At 42.8% G+C, this 18355-nt stretch overlaps 1 protein-coding gene across 2 annotated transcripts in view; it reads right to left on the bottom strand.

The window, feature by feature from the left end:
* DENND4A (DENN domain containing 4A) overlaps positions 1–18355 on the bottom strand; it is a 113747-nt gene that overhangs the window by 79243 nt on the left and 16149 nt on the right. The window contains exon 3 of one of the 2 annotated variants that reach the window (XM_054042763.1): positions 9564–9698. The gene's annotated coding sequence lies outside the window, so the exon portion shown is untranslated. Of the gene's footprint in view, positions 1–6301; positions 6442–9563; positions 9699–18355 lie in introns of those variants that run through there. The other variant, XM_054042764.1, reaches the window with a different exon arrangement.

The following is an 18355-nucleotide window of genomic DNA, read 5'->3' as shown; positions in this document are numbered from 1 at the left end:
ATATATAACATTGGTGGACGTGCAGGTGAATGAGCCGGTGATGTTGTAGCTGGTCTGGTTGTAGCTGGGAGGCAGGCCAGTCCTCGCCCACAGACAACCTGCCAACCTTAAGCATATTCTCACCAGCAACCACGCACCGCACCATAACAACTCTAACTCAGGAACCAACCCATGCAACAAACCTCGATGCCAACTCTGCCCACATATCTACACCAGCAACACCATCACTGGACCTAACCAGATCAGCTACAACATCACCGGCTCATTCACCTGCACGTCCACCAATGTTATATATGTCATCATATGCCAGCAATGCCCCTCTGGAACAAATTGCCTAGGGAGGTTGTGGAATCTCCGTCTCTGGAGATATTTAAGAGTAGGTTAGATAAATGTCTATTAGGGATGGTCTAGGCAGTATTTGGTCCTGCCATGCGGGCAGGGGACTGGACTCGATGACCTCTCGAGGTCCCTTCCAGTCCTAGAATCTATGAATCTATGAATCATCATATGCCAGCAATGCCCCTCTGCTATGTACATTGGCCAAACTGGACAGTCACTACGCAAGAGGATAAATGGACACAAGTCAGATATCAGGAATGGCAATACACAAAAACCTGTAGGAGAACACTTCAACCTCCCTGGCCACACAATAGCAGATGTAAAGGTTGCCATCTTACAGCAAAAAAACTTCAGGACCAGACTCCAAAGAGAAACTGCGGAGCTCCAGTTCATTTGCAAATTTGACACCATCAGATCAGGATTAAACAAAGACTGTGAATGGCTATCCAACTACAGAAACAGTTTCTCCTCCCTTGGTGTTCACACCTCAACTGCTAGCAGAGCACCTTACCCTCCCTGATTGAACTAACCTCGTTATCTCCACACTGATATATACCTGCCTCTGGAGATTTCCATTACTTGCATCTGAAGAAGTGAGGTTCTTACCCACGAAAGCTTATGCTCCCAGTACTTCTGTTAGTCTCAAAGGTGTCACAGGACCCTCTGTATCTTTTAACCAGTTACTGATCCATGAGAGGACCTTCCCTCTTATCCCATGACAGCTAGTTGCAAACAGCAAAATATGCCTGCTGAAGCCCAACTCTGAGGAAGTTATACATACAGCTCTTCGCAGTCTGCTTTGGACTGAACTATCTTGAGTAGGTGGCTTTCACCTTATCAGGTAGGCTAACAACGAATTCGGATTGCCATCCTTCTCCACCCCAATGTCTTATTTTCACCCCTATGCTCCAGATAGCTGGTCCCTGAATTCCTTATGTACCCAACACCCTTTCACTATGCACTGTCTACATTTGCTTTTTTTCTTAAAATTTCCTACAGTTGGACGACACTGCTGCAGCTCCACAAATGGTAGCAATAGGGAGAAGTACCAACACAGAGAGAGCTCAGATGGTCACTGTTTGATTTTAAACCACTACACTGTATAGGTCTCCTCTGAGCAGGGGGCCAGCCTAGACTAAGCTCCCTCTTCCCCAATGCTGAACTGGAGGTGGAACAACTGCAGGAAGTTTTAAGAAACACATTAGTATACAAAGAGCCAGTGAGTAGATTGGCAAGCCTACATGTCAAGTTTTGTGCAGCTCTGCAGGACATTTCTGCACCCCAGCAGAGTACATAAGAGTCCAGGCTGTGGGAATGTGTGAAAGGTGGCCTGCATGCTTGAATGTCACATAAGGTGAGTTCAGATCCAAGTGCGACTTAATCCAAACCAAAGTTCAAAGATAAAGCTGGTTAACATTTTTCAAATGAAAATTTGTTAAAAGAAATTAAAGAAGGGAAGAAAAGCTTTGTATTTTTTGGCTTTCCTTTTAGTCCCTTTTCTGGGGGCAAAATGGATAACAGAGAAAAAGAAGATGCGAGCAAGGAAGAGGATGAAATCCCCCATACTCCAAGTTTTCAGAACTAAGAGCTCTCAATGTTTTCAATGTTCTAATCCTGTAGAAGACTTTTTTTTTTTTTTTTTTTCTTTCAAAAAGACTTGAAAACGTCTACCATTTTCCACCCAGCTCTATCGGGAAGTGCATGTGAGGCTTAAAATACAAAGTCTGTTTTGACCCATCTCTTATTTTCAGTTTAGTAGCTCAGTTACGTACAAAAAGTTGTACATTTAAAAATACAGAAGATAAAAAACATGTGCATTGCCCAGAACTTAAATTCACTCAACACCTTCTAGCCAGAAGCAGAAGTAAACATGTACAGCAAGGAAAAAATACGCAATGTCCAGGGCCAAAGCTGTAGTGAGAAACTCACCCTCCAAACACCTAATGAATGTGAACACACTGCCTAAAATTTAACTAAGTATCCTTTCACCATTCTCCATCTTTGGCCAAGAATAGTGATCTTCTGAGTGCGTTCTTTAAAAGTGATCCAATGGTAGGAAATTGGTGGAAAAATCACAAGGAAATAATCTTTCTGTAGAGGTTTCCTTCCCTGCCTGAGTAAGAGCTCAAGCATTCAGTCTGACTACAGGATTGCACACTTTGTTTCTACATATAGGTTTGGTTAGCATGACTGTAGTAGGGATCTAATTACTTTTGCACTTGCAGCATTTGAAAGGAGTTGGGTTTTTTTCACTAAATTTATGCAATTATACAGCCAAAGCTACCTACTTTTGTAACCGGACAGCTCAGAATCTGGCCCAGTCACACAATTGTATTTTCACAATAATTCCACTGAAGGTAATGAGCTCATTCTGAAGTTACAGAAGCGTGACCAAGATCAGAATCTGACCCAACAGTCATTTTCTGCTTACTTGTATAAGCTTGCTTCAGCAAAAGGGGGTTTCCCTCGGACTTTTTTTTTTATTTGCCTACAAATTAATCAATTTCATGCCTTACACTTACTGCTGGGTTATTTTTAGCAGCGCTGTGAAGTGGGCAGTGTAGACACGCTTTATCACTGGGGGAGAGCTCTCTCTGGCAATAAAAAAAAAACCACCAAACCACCCGCTGTTTAAACTGGCACTTTTTTGGGGGGTGGGGGTGGGAGTTTCACACCCCTGAATGACTAAAGTTTTAGTGCTGAAAGTGGAAGTGTAGACTTGACCAGAAGAGCATGTTTATTAGATCTGTATGAGCAATGGCATGCTTCCCCTCTAAGGCTTTGTTCACAAGGCAGTAGAATTTATTCTACTTAAATTCCCTCCTATGTCAAACAGGAAGATATTAGGAAACTGCTATTTTGCTACTGGGAGCTAAGCCATTGTTTCTGAACACATATTACATCATATTTTTCTTTTTTATTAGACCTGACTTAAGTTGTGCAACTTGCTTTAACCTCCAACTTTTCAAAAGCATGCTGCCACTGTGCTTATAAATATGTTCACAGCAGAGTGAATAAATGGTAATCTAACAAAACAGAAGGTCTTCTGTAAGTATTAGTTTCACTAGTTAGCAGAAGTCCTTTCAGAATCGTTCTACTTTCTGAAACATACCAATTTAACTTTCTCCATGATTACACTGGCTTCTGTAGCTATTGTTTTATGAAGTACTACAACCTGTCCTGACTTGCAAAAGAAGTTCCAATTCTCAACAAATATATGTAAAGGGAATGGAAGAGGAGAGATTTTCTACATTTTAAGTATAATATTTGTTTGTTATAAATTCAGATTTCAACTTTAGAAACCTATTAATCCAATTACAATTATTCAAATTAACCAGATGACAACATTCAGACTAGAAAATGTGCATATAGATGATTCAGTGATAAACTATTCATCTGACCCTGTAGCACAAATTCATGCTACGGTAAATAAATTGTTTAATGTATTTAATTGTGGCAGCTCGTGTCAAAATGGTGGTGGCCACAGTTCCCAGTGGAAAAGTGATGTAGGGTGGCAGCATGTAGAACTTTCCCTGATGTACCTTTAATATATCGACCACAGTAACAAGAATGAACTGGGGCCCCATCCTCTCCAAAAAAAAAGAAAGAATGGTTGGCCAGACTTGTGTGTTTGCTGCCTAGCAATTATTTTAGAACAGAAAAATTGTCCCCCAATGCTATCACTAGATCAGCTGCACCAGTGGGAGCCCTAGTGGAGACAAGGCTCTGTCAACTGTGACTAGGATAAAAGTGTCAAAAGCGAAGTGTGCTCACATATAGAATTTATATCTATTACCGCCACATAGACAGAAATTGCCACAGAGATGTTTTATAATCACAAATGAAAAGCAAGTAGTCTGCAAGAATGTTAAAGTGTGGCTGATACTGATACAAAAATAATCCAAGAACTCCAGTATATGAATCTTCTTAATATAGAAGTATTTATCAATAGATAATTGTTACTTTTGAATGAATACTGAACAAGAAAACCACAAAGAGTTCTGGTCCTACAATAAGCCGGAAAACCTTGTCCACACTAGTTTCCAGTAAGTGAATACTCTCCTGACCTGATTAGACTCTTAGATAAAACTTGCTTCAAAGGGATGGAAGCTCCTCAGCACCTTTGTAGGAGACTCCTCACATCAGTGGGCCCTTAAATTTCAGACTACATTATTTAAAAATCAATTCTGATTAAAAGATGTGCATAATAAAAATCTAATAATCAGAAACCATGCAAAGGCTGTAGGTCATTATCCTTTTTTGTCCTTTGTATCTCTTTGCAGACTATGTGATTCTTTGCAAGAACTGACCACAAAAGCTTTAAGGCTCTATTTCCTATAAATAAATAGGAAGTCAATGCCAGGAATCATGAACAGCCCAATGAAACCTGAATGTGTTTAGAGGGATTAAGCTGTCAAGGAAACAGTTCGGTTTTCACATTCATTTTACAATAAAACTATACTCAAGATCCCTACTAGTTGATTCATTTTCAACAGCATGATTCTGAACACCTATAGGTTAAAAGATTGTTGCAAAGCTGGGCTTGCACATCCAGCACAAACCAAAGTTCACCCGTGTACTCCTCGACCCCTTTCTTGGCTAGACTGATTCAAATAGTTTCCCTAAACCAGAGGGCCTAATAACATGATTAAATACAGAAATATTTAATCTTTCTGAAAGTGAAAGGATTATGTATAGTACATTTTATTGTTTGACAGAAAACACTGGCTGAGCAACAGTTCAGGAAGAAATTGTGAAATGAAGTAAAAAGCTGTCCAAAACATTACTCTTCTGATCAGTTTAATTCAAACATTAAACATCAGATCTAACTGCCAAGTCTACATCTCCTAATTTCCATTGTAAACAGACCCGTATTGGGGTGCTGGGACCGAATGCATTCTTTAAATAGAATTTGAGATTAGTAGTGGCTCAAAGCCATCAAAATAAATAACAATCCATTAAACATTATTACCATGTGGCCCACTGAGTCTGTAGTAAATTCTGACATTAAGACAGCACAAAAATCTCAGGGCTCTAGAAACTACTTTTTTTTTTACCATGATGCTGGATGTTACACTAATCCAACAAAATTGCAGTAACCTGTATGGAGCCAAGGGAAAATCATGGGGGGGGGGGAGGGGGGCGGGAAATAGCATAGATCTGTGCTTGTAATCCCCATTAGCTATCTAGTAAAGTGAATGGGAATTTACAGATTCCGTGTGAACAGACATCTCAACCCGTTTCTTCCCCTGCAGCTGCCCAAGCCAGCTCTCCCGGTCCTGCCCTGCGTGTGGAACATGGCAGGGCAGCCGGCGCTCCAACGCACCGTGCACACGCGATCTCTCGCAGCAGGGGATCGCTGCCCCTGCACGCTGCGAGGCCCCCACGTCTACACAGCGGCGTTACACCAGGGCCATTTTAACGCCCCTTTGGGGAAGTCACACGCCTGGCCGCATCAGACAGCGCTGCGGCTGCTGCCGTGCAGCCAGACCCCGGCTCCCCGGAGCGCCCACCCCACGTTGGCACGCTCTTGCCGGGAGCGGCCCAGGGGACAGGACTGGCGAAGGAACGCCTCGCTGGGTGCCCCAAATCCCCGGCAGCGAACGGGCGGGCACCGCTTCCCTTCCGTCGGGCGCGGGATACACACACACGCCTCCCAGCCGCCCCCGCCCCATGCACGCTCGGGAACCCCCGGATCGCCCCCCCCCCAGTCGCTAGCCCCAACGACAGGCAGGGGGCAGGACATATTCGCGTATCGCCGCCTGCTCGAGGGCTGCAGCCGAGTCATGTCGCCCCCCACCCCCCCGGTCGTCATCGCCAGGCCGGCTCCCTCAGGGCTTCCTGCCCGCCTCACCGACACGGCCCCGGGCTAGCGCCCCACGGCGGCGGAGACACCCCTTCCCTCCCCTCCGGCGGTGACAGCTCCGCACGTTCCCCCCGCCGGCCGCCCGGCGCTGCTCACCTCAGGCCGGGGCTGCGCTCCCCATGGGGGCGGCTGGTGGGTCCTCCTCCTCCGCCCGCCCTGCGCGATGGAGAGAGCGAGCGCGTCGCGAGCCGGCCCCGGCGCCCTTATCTCATCCTAACGGGAGCCCGAGCCGCCGCTGCCTCCTCCCCCGCCCGCCCGCCCGCGTGGGTGTCTCAGGCGGGATCCCCCCTCCCCTCAGCACCGCCTCCTGCCGCCGCCATCTTGCCTGGCTGGAGGGGGGGGGCGCCGTGAGGGGAGCGAGACCAGCGCTGAGCTGGGCCCGCCGGATGTGGCTGTAGGGGCTGCCCTCGGCTCCCCTCCCGCGCACGGGGCGAGAGCCGGCTTCAGGTGGGGGCCAGCAGCGCCCCTAACCGCTTCCCTCTCCCCGCGAGGAGTGCCCCTTTCCCCGCTACCTCCAGGGCAAGCTGTGCCCCCTGCCGCTCCCCGGGGCACCCGCCTCCACAGACCGCCACCGCTCCTAGCTCCGGGAGCCTCAGGAACCAGTACCCAACAGTCAACAGTACCCGAAAGAGGCACAGTCCTGCGACTTCATACTAAATGAAACACGAGGACTATATTCCGCTTCCAACACCATGCCAGGGGAACTATTGAGTTTTTATATACATGTATATTAGTCTTACAATAATATCTGGCCAGTCAACTGTATCAACTACAGTTGGTTAGTAACATAATAAAACACCCTGAGTGGCTAATAATTAAATCACACAGTGTTTTAATACCATATGCTGCAAAGAACTACAGGAGACCTTCAAGCAGGGGTTCTCAAACTGGGGGTCAGGACCCTTCAGGAGGTCGTGAGGTTATTATGTGGGGGGTTGCGAGCTGTCAGCCTCCACCCCAAACCCCGATTTGCTTCCAGCATTTATAATGGTGTTAAATATATTTAAAAGCATTTTTAATTTATAAGGGGGGGGGGTTGCACTCAGAGGCTTGCTACGTGAAGGGGGTCACCAGTACAAGTTTGAGAATCACTGCTTTAAAGAGCCACTTGCAGCTCAAAAGCAACAGAGGGTCCTGTGGCACCTATGAGACTAATGCTAGGTCTATACTACCCGCCTGAATCGGCGGGTAGAAATCGACCTCTCAGGGATCGATTTATTGCGTCCCATCAGGACGCGACAATCGATCCCCGAATCGGCGCTCTTACTCCACCAGTTGAGGTGGGAGTAAGCGACGCCGACAGAAAGCCGCAGAAGTCGATTTTGCCGCCGTCCTCACAACGGGGTAAGTCGGCTGCAATACGTCGAATTCAGCTACGCTATTCACGTAGCTGAATTTGCGTATCTTAAATCAACTCCCCCCTGTAGTGTAGATGTACCCTAACAGAAGTACTACTTCTGTTAGTCTCAAAGGTGCCACAGGACCCTCTGTTGCTTTTCACAGATTCAGACTAACACGGCTGCCCCTCTGATACTTGCAGCTCAGGTGCCTCAGTCGGAGTATCGCTGGCCTAGCTGATTCAGTAAGAGCCCCTGGCTTGTTACCAGGCCCCTCCAGAGAACTTTAGGGCCCCACTCCCCACCATTTTACATTATTTACAAGATTACAGACTTTGGGATGGGTGTCCCCTGAGCTGAGGCCCAGGTGCACTTGTCTCTCCCCTTAATTCCCCCTCCCAATCAGACCTGCCTGTTACAAAACTATTTGAAACCAGCTCACACCCAGATGGGCAGCATAGCTTCACCCAGCTTCTAGAGAGACAATCCCCATCCCCTCTGGAGACAGAATGGTTTGTACAAGAACAGTCCATGCTTTCCCTCTCCTTGTAGTTACACAAGGTTGGTCCGTGCTGTTCCCTATTCTCATCAGTTGTAGAGTCTAGTCTTCAGCTACCTACCACTTCTCTATATACTGCCTGTTCCTTGAAGAGACTATGCCCACTTGGTCTGCGCTCTGTAGAAATACTGGCTAGTTTTTATACATTTCTGGGTTTAAGAGTACATGGGGCAGGGACCAGGAGAAGGAGATAAGAATCAATCTTAAATTCACCCTAGACTTACTTCATCTTTAAAAGCAATCCACCCTTTCCTAGCCATTACACTATCTGTATCATTAGATTAGTAGGACCTTCCTACAGCTGAACACATCAACAATAAAGCCAAGGATTCTGGTACCCACAGACCAGATATTAATGGCTCAGGGACAAGTAACCTCCCCTCTGACCCAGCTCACTTACAAGAGAGAAGTCAGGACAATTATTCCCTGAAATTTCACCCCAGCAGGATACTTTGTGTACACTGACAACTAGAATTCTACAGTGCTGTACCGTCAAATGGGTTTGAGAAAGCTTTAACATAGTAATCATGAGTGCTATAGTAAGACAAGATGTTTTTCTCATTGCCCTCCCTCTATTTATAGTTCTTGAAGATCAAAGGTAGGGAAAGTTTCTTGATAGAAGCATACCACACTCAACTTCAACACAACTTTCTCAATTCCTGCCCCTGGTATCAGGAACACCAACAGAACTAGTAGTAGTTCTTCTGGTTAGTCCCCAATGGAATTGCAAATGCTTTCTCAACACAATTGCAGCAAGGCCTGGGGCAGAAAAAAAAACCAACAACAGTCTCTCCCCGGTGGGAACAGGTTTTCAGGATCAAGTGATTCAGATAAATAGCAACACAGCTGACTATATTCTGAAGTTTTACATATGTTCTTTCCAACACAAAACCAATCCTAATTCTTATTCTAAGCCCCTGAACAACACAAATATTGTATAGGACTCCTCATTGTCCAAGCAGTTTCCCTCACCAAGCCCCTTCCAAGTCAGCAGACTTGCAACTATACTTTAAGAAAAATACATGATAAAATTTAAAATATGACTTATTGATCATTTCCCTGATTCCTATTTCTAAGCCCACATATAGACAGCTGCTTCTTTCTCGCAAGAGATGTAATAAACTCATCTCTAACCCCAGAAGTTTATTGTGGCTTCTGAACTCACCTGAATATGGTGAAACCAATTAGCACCTAATCAGGTGTCAGCTATCTTCAATACACATGAACAAGCAGCCAGAGAACCTTATGCAGTCTTAACAGCCCATATCAGGTTGTAACATCAAAAGTATAAAAGAATAGGCACTGACATTGTTCAGTGCTAAAGATTATAATAAATCCTTGTTTTGAGCAAGGAATACAAAACACCAGTTACCTACACAGCCTCACCACAAAGACCTTTTAGGGCCTCTTCTAGACACAATGTTCCAGGCACGCAGTCAATAGAAGTTAGGAGCCTACATACCTCTGAGGATCTGGGCCAATGGGATAAACAAGACATCTATATCCAAAGCCTCTTGTAGTTTGCTTCAAACTGGATGAACATTCTGCAGCAATGTCCTCAGACTGTGCAGTGCTCTGGTGAAAATTCTTCAAAATTCTGTAGTGGATTAAGATATATTTTAATAATAGAAATTTGTATTTAATTAAATATGAAGATGAATAACACAATCTATGCAATTACCTATGTTATTTATTTTGATAATACATTCAGAATATTTTATCCTAGCTGTACATGCTGAGTTTTCAATTTAGTGTCATCTTCAGGTTTCAGTTAACACCTGATTGGGATTAATGGAGCATTTCACACCTCTCAGAGCTATTGTTCCAGGCATTCTACATTCATGCAGACCATCTCTGCATTGATTCACAGCTGGATCACCTCTTTGAGGTTGTCTCCACAACACTCCATCACTAGGAGTAGAAATTTATATTTGTAATGAAAGCTGAGATTCTGAAGACCATTATTTAGCAAGGGGAAGAGTCTATGGCTAATTTTGTTGTCATGGAATCTAATGGTGTCCCTAGCCTCTGTTTGCCAGAAGCTGGAAATGGGCAACAGGGGATGGATCACTTGATGATTATCTGCTCTGTTCGTTCCCTCTGGGACACCTGGCATTGGCCACTGTGGAAGACAGGATAGTGGGCTAGATAGATCTTTAGTATGGCCATTCTTATGTTCTTATACATCTTGGAGCCCCCGCTGCATGGAGCAGGACCCCATTGTGCTAGGCAGCATACAAATAAAGTGTACACTGATCACCCCACTCAGCTCCAACCTGCTCTCTGACTTTGACCCACCTACCACTCTTTCTTCTTGGTCAGTCAGGGTACCCTCAGATCTGCCCCAAGCTCTTTGCTACAACGATTTAGTCTTTTACTCATACAGTCCCGGGTACTCAGAATATTCTCCCTTCCTCTGAGCCATCAAGCCATCTCGCCCACTTTAAAACGAGCCTTAAAAACTTTTCTGTTTGGCTTGTCATTTACTTTCTCTACAAAGCCTTGTGTAATGCCACATGTGAAGACAATGAGTATAATACTGTATTTGTAACAATGATAATCAGAACCAGTGAGTAGAGTGCTCTTGCAGGCTCATTACACAGAAGTGATTTGTTAGTCAGTTGTGCAAAGCCCTTCCCTTCAACAGAACATTAGAGAACTCTAGGGAAAACTCCTGGAATTTCCTCTAGACAGATCTTGCCCCCACATGAAATCTGATTCAAAGTTAATTGAGTCATTAGGTACCTTCCCACTTATTCCAGTGAGTTTTGGATTACATTCTTACTGTGCATAGTAAGTAAATTGGGAACAATTGCCACATAAGTGGGCTGGAAACATGAGTGCCTAAAGTGGTACTAAGTATCAGGGGGGTAGCCGTGTTAGTCTGTATCTACAAAAACAACAAGGAGTCTGGTGGCACCTTAAAGACTAATAGATTTATTTGGGCATAAGCTTTCGTGGGTAAAAACCTCACTTCTTCAGATGAACTTTCACTCTATACATCTGAAGAAGTGAGGTTTTTACCCACGAAAGCTTATGCCTAAATAAATCTGTTAGTCTTTAAGGTGCCACCAGACTCCTTGTTGTTTTTAAAGTGGTACTGTAATACTTAGTCCTGCCACGGGTGCAGGGGACCGGACTAGATGACCTCTCGAGGTCCCTTCTAGTCCTACGATTCTATGATTCCGCAGCCTAGCATTTCAGAGTCTGAAATACTGGGTGGAGCCTCATCAATCATATTTAGCCTTCTCAACAGGGCAGCCAGGGAATTTCGATGAACCAGCAGCCACAGAACCGTTTCTTGTCCATGCTGCAAACCAAAATTTCTAACTTGTGGTTTTAAAGTCATTTTCAGAGCATGGATTTTATTTTAAGTGAGTTTTACACATGGGTAAACTGAAGCGATACAGAGGTTAAGTGGCAGATGGTCAGTGGAAGAGCCAAGAATACAACCGAGAATTCGTGCGTCCCAGTACCCTGCTTTAAAATTTTTTATCCCAATGTTGTGAGGCTTAACTCCTTAATCTTTGTGATGGGTTTAAAAGGTGCTAAGAATGCACATTATTATTACTACTATTATTACTTCCCTATAGAAATTGTTTTTTTCACTGGCATGACAGGTTTTTTTAACCTGGAACTTTGGGGCCTTATTCTGGTGACACTCACACTGGTTTTACTCCTGTGGAACTCAATTGGTTCTGGTGTATATACTCCTGATATACATTGATGTGAAAGGAGAATCAGATTTCAATATGTTGAAACAAACAAAAACCTGACAGAACATCTTTTTAAAAGATGTGACATATCCATAACCTTGGAAAAAATAACTATAAAGATAATGATAATGGGTAATTAGAAAACTTGTAACTGACAAAACAAGACTCTGCATTTCAGATGATAAATTACCTTATTCTCGCCAGTAATCCACTTGCAATACAATAATGTATCTATATCTTGAGGGTTATGCACTGAAATGGAGGTTTTGGCAAACTATATTCATACTGAAAATTGGGCAGCAATTTCATGAGGAATTTTTAAAAAATAAGCCTGTTTGAAAATTTGGCATTGATCCCTTTTGACTTTCCCTGGTTGGAATGATTAAACTTTAGCAGGCGGGACAAAATAGAGTATTCAAATGTTATGATGTGGCAGTAAACTGGTGCAATCACCCTTCACTTGGTTGCTCTCAATGCAGTGTTTTTCAGAAAGGCTTTTAAACTGCAGGGACACTCACTGCCTATAAATTATAAAAGAGGCTACAGACTATTGTGCATGCAAAAACAAAAAAAAAAAACAAAAAAAAAAGATTTCAAACACTTCTCCAGATATGGAAACTTGGAAAGTGCTACAGCAGCTAAAAATGTGAATAAATTAATCAAACACAGGGCCTGATCCAAAAACCACTGAAGTCAATGGAAAGTCGCCCATTGATTTCAATGGGCTTTGGATCACGTCCGTATGGTTAAGGCCATTTATGACATGAACCAGTTGATTCACAAAAGCACAAATTTCTGCCTTCAGTGATATGTCTCTTGCCCCTGATTGCAGTGCAAATAACAGTGCAGAATATTGCCCCAAATGAGCAAGGATGACAACCACCCTACTGCATAGGGATGTGGGCTAGAATAATGAGAACCAGGAGCTGAAGCAGCACTCTGGTCACTGTACATTCAATTAGTCCCACCCCCCTGCATCCCAAGAGGGCCTAGATCAGCCTGAGCTAGGGGGATCTAAGGAGATAATTAGCCCATTAACTAGATGAGTAGAAAAGGAACACAGGAAGGATGAACACAGGAGAGTAGGGAGCACGTAGCTAATCAGGAGAGATCTTTGCATGGATGGATTTCTCCTCTCTGGTAAAAGGGGATAATAATTATATGTCACTGTAAATAGCCTTGTTGCATTGAACTGTAAAAGGGTGGTGGCTGATATAACACAAATAAGGTACACATCGGTGGTAATAAAGTGGAGGTGTCGGAGCCATTTCTGCAGGAAGCCAGGAGCCGATGACCATGTCATGTCACTGCAGAACACAAGGCCTGCTCCACCATTTAGTTTGTCAGGGTTTGTGCTTGCTTGAGTAAAATGAGCAGACGTGTCCCCTTGTGAGCAGATTGCCTCGGCAAGGCTTTCTGTGGAGTACTGATGCAGGACTTCAGCCAGTAAAGGAGGCCACAGACGCAGACATGCAGAAGGACTGGGAAACACAAACAACAAGGAAAATATCTCTAAAGAAGTGACCTAAATTTCTTTCTGTCTTTTCTATAAACAAGGGTCTGATAAAAACTCACTCTCGTTTCATTGTACAGTGAGGGTTTATGTCCTCAGACTTTTAGAGCGAGCACCAGGAAATTATTCTCCACTAATGTTAGAACTATTTGCAAGCTGCTCCAGCTTTGCAACATTTTCCATGCAAATGTCAGGAGGTCCAAATACACTGGCAGGATGTCTGCACTAATGGGAGGGGAACAGGGGCCAGTTTTGCCATTGTGCTAAGCTTTGTGGCTATGATAGGACATTGGGCTAATGTGACACTGAGCATACTGGATGCCATACATCTTCACTTCTTGTTGCTGTTGGCCTATAAATACCTACAGCTGGACCATACTAATTGAATGGCCCCTTCAATGTCAAGTGATAGGGGGAGACCTTCCACGAGAATGAAGCATATGTAATAGCAGCCTGCATCCACACCATCTTTGCTGTGCTCCTGTCAACTCATACAAGAAAGGCCAAATCAGTATTGAGATGGAAAACTGTTCAGAACTGTGTGCTCTGGGAAGGCATGTAGGTGATTCATCAGGTGGCATTCTTTTCTCTGAGTCAGTAGAGAACCTCCTGCCCAGAACAGTGCTAGGAGGTACCACCATGCAGGAGATACCATCCTTTAGAGAGGAGATACAAAACAAGGGTTATGAGCACCTTTGCTCACTAAAGATCTCATGCTTTTACCTCTTGGAAGAATAAGTCTTCTCTCCAGAATCATGGCCAGATCCCAGTCCATGTAATTACACTCTATATCTAAACTTTCCATGCAATTTCCATTGGTCAAGATAGTCATTTTCCATCCTAAACTTTTATGCAGTGTTAGACTGAAATACTTTCCTCATAGACTGTATTTTCTAAATGGACAACTTACCTAATTCTCAATTACTGAGGGGCAATCTCCATTCATTGTTATATTTTGCTTTCCACAACCAAATCTCTGTACAACTTTTCATGAGTGATGTACCCGAGTATTTGGATTCTAATATCTAAACTGTATTGTTAAATCTATTCACCTAAATGTGGGTTATTGCTGATTATGTACTCTGTGTATCATATAACTTTTAAAAACTAACTTTATATTTGTGGATGATAAGCACTATACCTAGATGCACAGACATTCTTTTCCCAACCTATGTATTACATAATTTTTTAACATTAGCTTTAATAACTTTTTAAATAGCTGCTGCATTCCAGAGGCTACTATATATCACAGTGGGTTAACTGAATTATATGTGTCACTTACCCACTTCTTAGAGATTTTATGAGGCTTAATTAATTAGTGTTTGTAGAACATGTTGAAATCCCCAGAAGAAAGCCACTATAGAAGTATCATTATTAATTTACAATCTCCTGTTTATGAATAATAGCCTAATATCTTGGCAGACATGGGGAAAAGTAAGATGTAAAACTGTTTTTGGCTGAGCAATCTTAAAACTATACTGAGAACCAGGTCTCCATTTACTACTACTGCTATGTGGTATGTTATGATAGTAACCTTCTGTTGTTCTGTCTTGATCGATACACTTAAAGAACATATTTTCTTTAATCCATAAAACAGTCTCCACCACATGTATGGCATGTTAAAATAATACAGAACTCAAAATCAACTAACTAAATCAACTCAAAGACACAACACATCATGACCCATCTCTAATTTATTAATTATTCAGAGTATCAAGCACCCCATTTCTGTACATATCTGGGGGGTATAACCTGACAATTATAAACTCAGGACACCTAAAAATCAGACTGAGAGCTGTTAAGATACGACCAGGAGATTTGTTGCTGGGTTTTGATGTGCGACCCCTGTTTATAACTGTTCACACAGATAAGAAGCCTTTTATTTTCTTCCAAACAAGCTTGAACGGGACACCTCATTGGAAACACAAAGAGCACTCCATCCAAATGACATCACTGAGCATAACAATTATTTTGTATGGCGAGAAAACACTGGATGCCTCTTCTGACTAATTGTCATGGATGATTTCCAAGAAAATGCCTCTTCAGAATAAAATGCAACCCAGTTATCCAACCAAAATAACACCATAACTTCCCCGCTAGCTCGTCCCTAGAAAAACCCAACCAACGTATCCTCAAAATCCAGTCCCTGCTAACTGTAGGAGGGCAGTGCTTACTTTGTGCCAGGGTTTGCAGGGCTGAGCCCTGGTACCTCTGGCAGTTCATAGCTCTAGCACCACTAGGCTTGCTGCATCAGTTATGAATGTAAAAAAAATTGCTTGAGCCCTGGTACCTAATTGCTTGATCCCTGGTACCTCTTTCATTACAAACAAAGCACTGGGAGAAGATGTGGACACTTCTTAATTTTGGGAGGCACTCAGATACCACAGTTCTGAGCATCATGTAATAGCACAGACAGACAGGGGTGTTACGGATTGATTAGTGAATGCTTGTACACTTCCTCAAACATGTAAAATTGGCTGAAATAACCCCTGAGTATTAGTATGCCCCCTGATTCAGGAAAGCACTTGGGCATGCATGCAAGTGTTCTGAATAGAGATGCTTTTTTGTGAATCAGGACCCTGTAGCATTATGGGATACCTTGCACACTGAAGGAGCTATATAAACTATACTTCTATCTGGGTGAAGATTAATGGAAAACTGTGGCTTGTGTGTGAAACACACCCATCCATTTGTGGCACAAAATTGCCCTGAAATCTGGCAAATTCCTTGAATCACAGTCTGACTTGCTGTACAAAAAAAAAAAAAATAACTATAAATAACAATAGTGGGGGAAATGTTCTTGGCAAGTCAGCTTGTTTCACGCTGCTGATAGTTCCTGTTAGTGATATGTATTTTTCTTACTGAGAAAACAATGGAAAACAGCTGCTAAAACACTAACAATGGGGCTAGGGAATAGCAGCTTTTCCAAAATTTGAAGCATGCAGAGTAAAGCCCATTTAAAATAGAATTAATTATTATTAAAATAGAATTAATTATTAAACCTAAATCCTTTTTGGTAAAATGAAGCCCTCTTAGACCATCTAGTTTGTCTCTCAGACAGTGCAAGACTATCTCCTATTGTACATTTACTAATGGTTTGTCCAGTCTAAGTATTAATATCTAGTTTAAAATATCAGTTATGTACAGATATTCATTATCATTACCATTCATACTAACATTTCTTTGCACTTATAGCATGCCTTGAATCCTTAAGACTCCCATGTGTGCAAAATGGATATTGTTATCTCCATTTTACAAATGGGTTAGACTGTATTACAGGGTGTTAACACAGGCCTTGCAAAAAGTCAAGAACGAAGTCAGTGAAAGAACAAACCCCAGAAGAACAGAACAGGAGCTAGGAGTCCACTGCTCTAACCATTAGACATACTCCCAATTGAAATAGACTAGATTTCAGTGACTCCTACAGGACTGTTCTTGTGCAAACCAAGGTTCTACCATGCACGGTGCTGATCACGCTGGTCTTGATCCAGCAAAACACTTGAGTCAATGAGACTACTCACATGCTTAAAGTTAAGTAAGTGCTGAAGGGCTTTGCTGGTTTTGGGGCTAGAGTGCTTAGCACCTTGCAGGATTGAGCCCCATATGAGTTAGAGGTACCAGTCATTCACTAAAGCAAGGACTCTAACCACAGCAGAGGAAGAGGGCTACTTGCATGCATTATAGTCTAGCTCTGATTCCTCACCAGAATTTTGTCCCACCTACTATACAGCTCTTCCTAAGCCTTCCGCTTTTCCCACCTTTTATGGTGATTTCCATTATGTCTGAAACAGTCTCCTTGTCCACATCCAGCAAGTGTCCTCACTCCCCTGAAAATCCTTCCTCTTCAAATGGTCCCCCATCTCTTCTCCTCCTCACCACTCATCTCCACAACCTCCCTCTTCTCAATGCTTGTCTTGTCTTGTACATGCTTAACTTGTCTCTTCAGGGCAATGAGTGTGGGTTATCTATAGGTCTGAGCCAACATGCTCTTAGGCCCAGATCCTCAGACATTTAAGCACCTACTCCCAGGCTTATTACCATGAACAGTCCCATTAGCTTCAAGGTAGTAAGCATTACTGGTATAATTTTGCAGGATTAGGGCCCATGTTTGTAAAGTGCCATGTAGCTTTATAGTTCTATAGAAATAAAACATATAATAATAATTTCATCAATAGATGTCTATATACCTACAGTGACAGTCAATGCAAGAACTCTTCTTCAAGGCTGCAGTCCAATGCCCCAGCTGCTAGGAAGGTTGCAAAAGTGAAATGAATTGTGCCCTTTCTCCTGATAATATCACGTATAACACTATAAACACCTATGAAGCAGCAGTTGCTCTGAAACCTCTCATTTCCCATGGACAGTGTATAATCATGTCTCAGACAGTCATGCCAGATACAAGATGTTATTTTTGATCTCCAACATCAACCTCTGTCTACAGAGCCAGAGGAAACACTCCAAAACTATTTTTGAACTTAACTTTTAAAATCTCAAAGCAAAAAACATAGCAGCAGAAAGTCATGGCAGATACTTCTGAGAGGGAAAAGAAAAGTGTTTGTGAAGTGGTTGTCCTGATTATCTGCAGCCTGATTATCACATGCTAGGAACATGCCTTGGTTTTACTAAGTCAGTTTAAAAATCAATCTAGGTAAACTGATACAAGCCCCTAATATAGATGCACTTGGTTAATCCTTGCTTATATCAATTTAAATTAAACTTGTAATTTATGAATGGAAGCTAAATCCACATAAGCAAGGATTATACCGGTTTAAGTGCATCTACATTAGGGGCTAGTGCTGGTGTAACTAAATTGATTTTTCAATTGATTTAGTTAAATGGATGCTCTTTTCTAGTATAGACAAGGCCTCAGAAGAACACACTGGTCTGGGATATATTGCTGTTTATTTCAGCATGCAAGAAGCAATATACAAAGAATTAACACATTAAGACCAAACTAACACATTTGGTGACCATAAAAGTGCAGGCAAGCAGGCTGAAGTTAATAATGGGTTGCACAGCAGGAAA

The sequence above is a fragment of the Malaclemys terrapin genome, chromosome 10 (genome assembly GCF_027887155.1).
Source record: "Malaclemys terrapin pileata isolate rMalTer1 chromosome 10, rMalTer1.hap1, whole genome shotgun sequence".
Taxonomy (NCBI): domain Eukaryota; kingdom Metazoa; phylum Chordata; order Testudines; family Emydidae; genus Malaclemys; species Malaclemys terrapin.
This window is presented reverse-complemented; position numbering and strand designations above follow the sequence as displayed.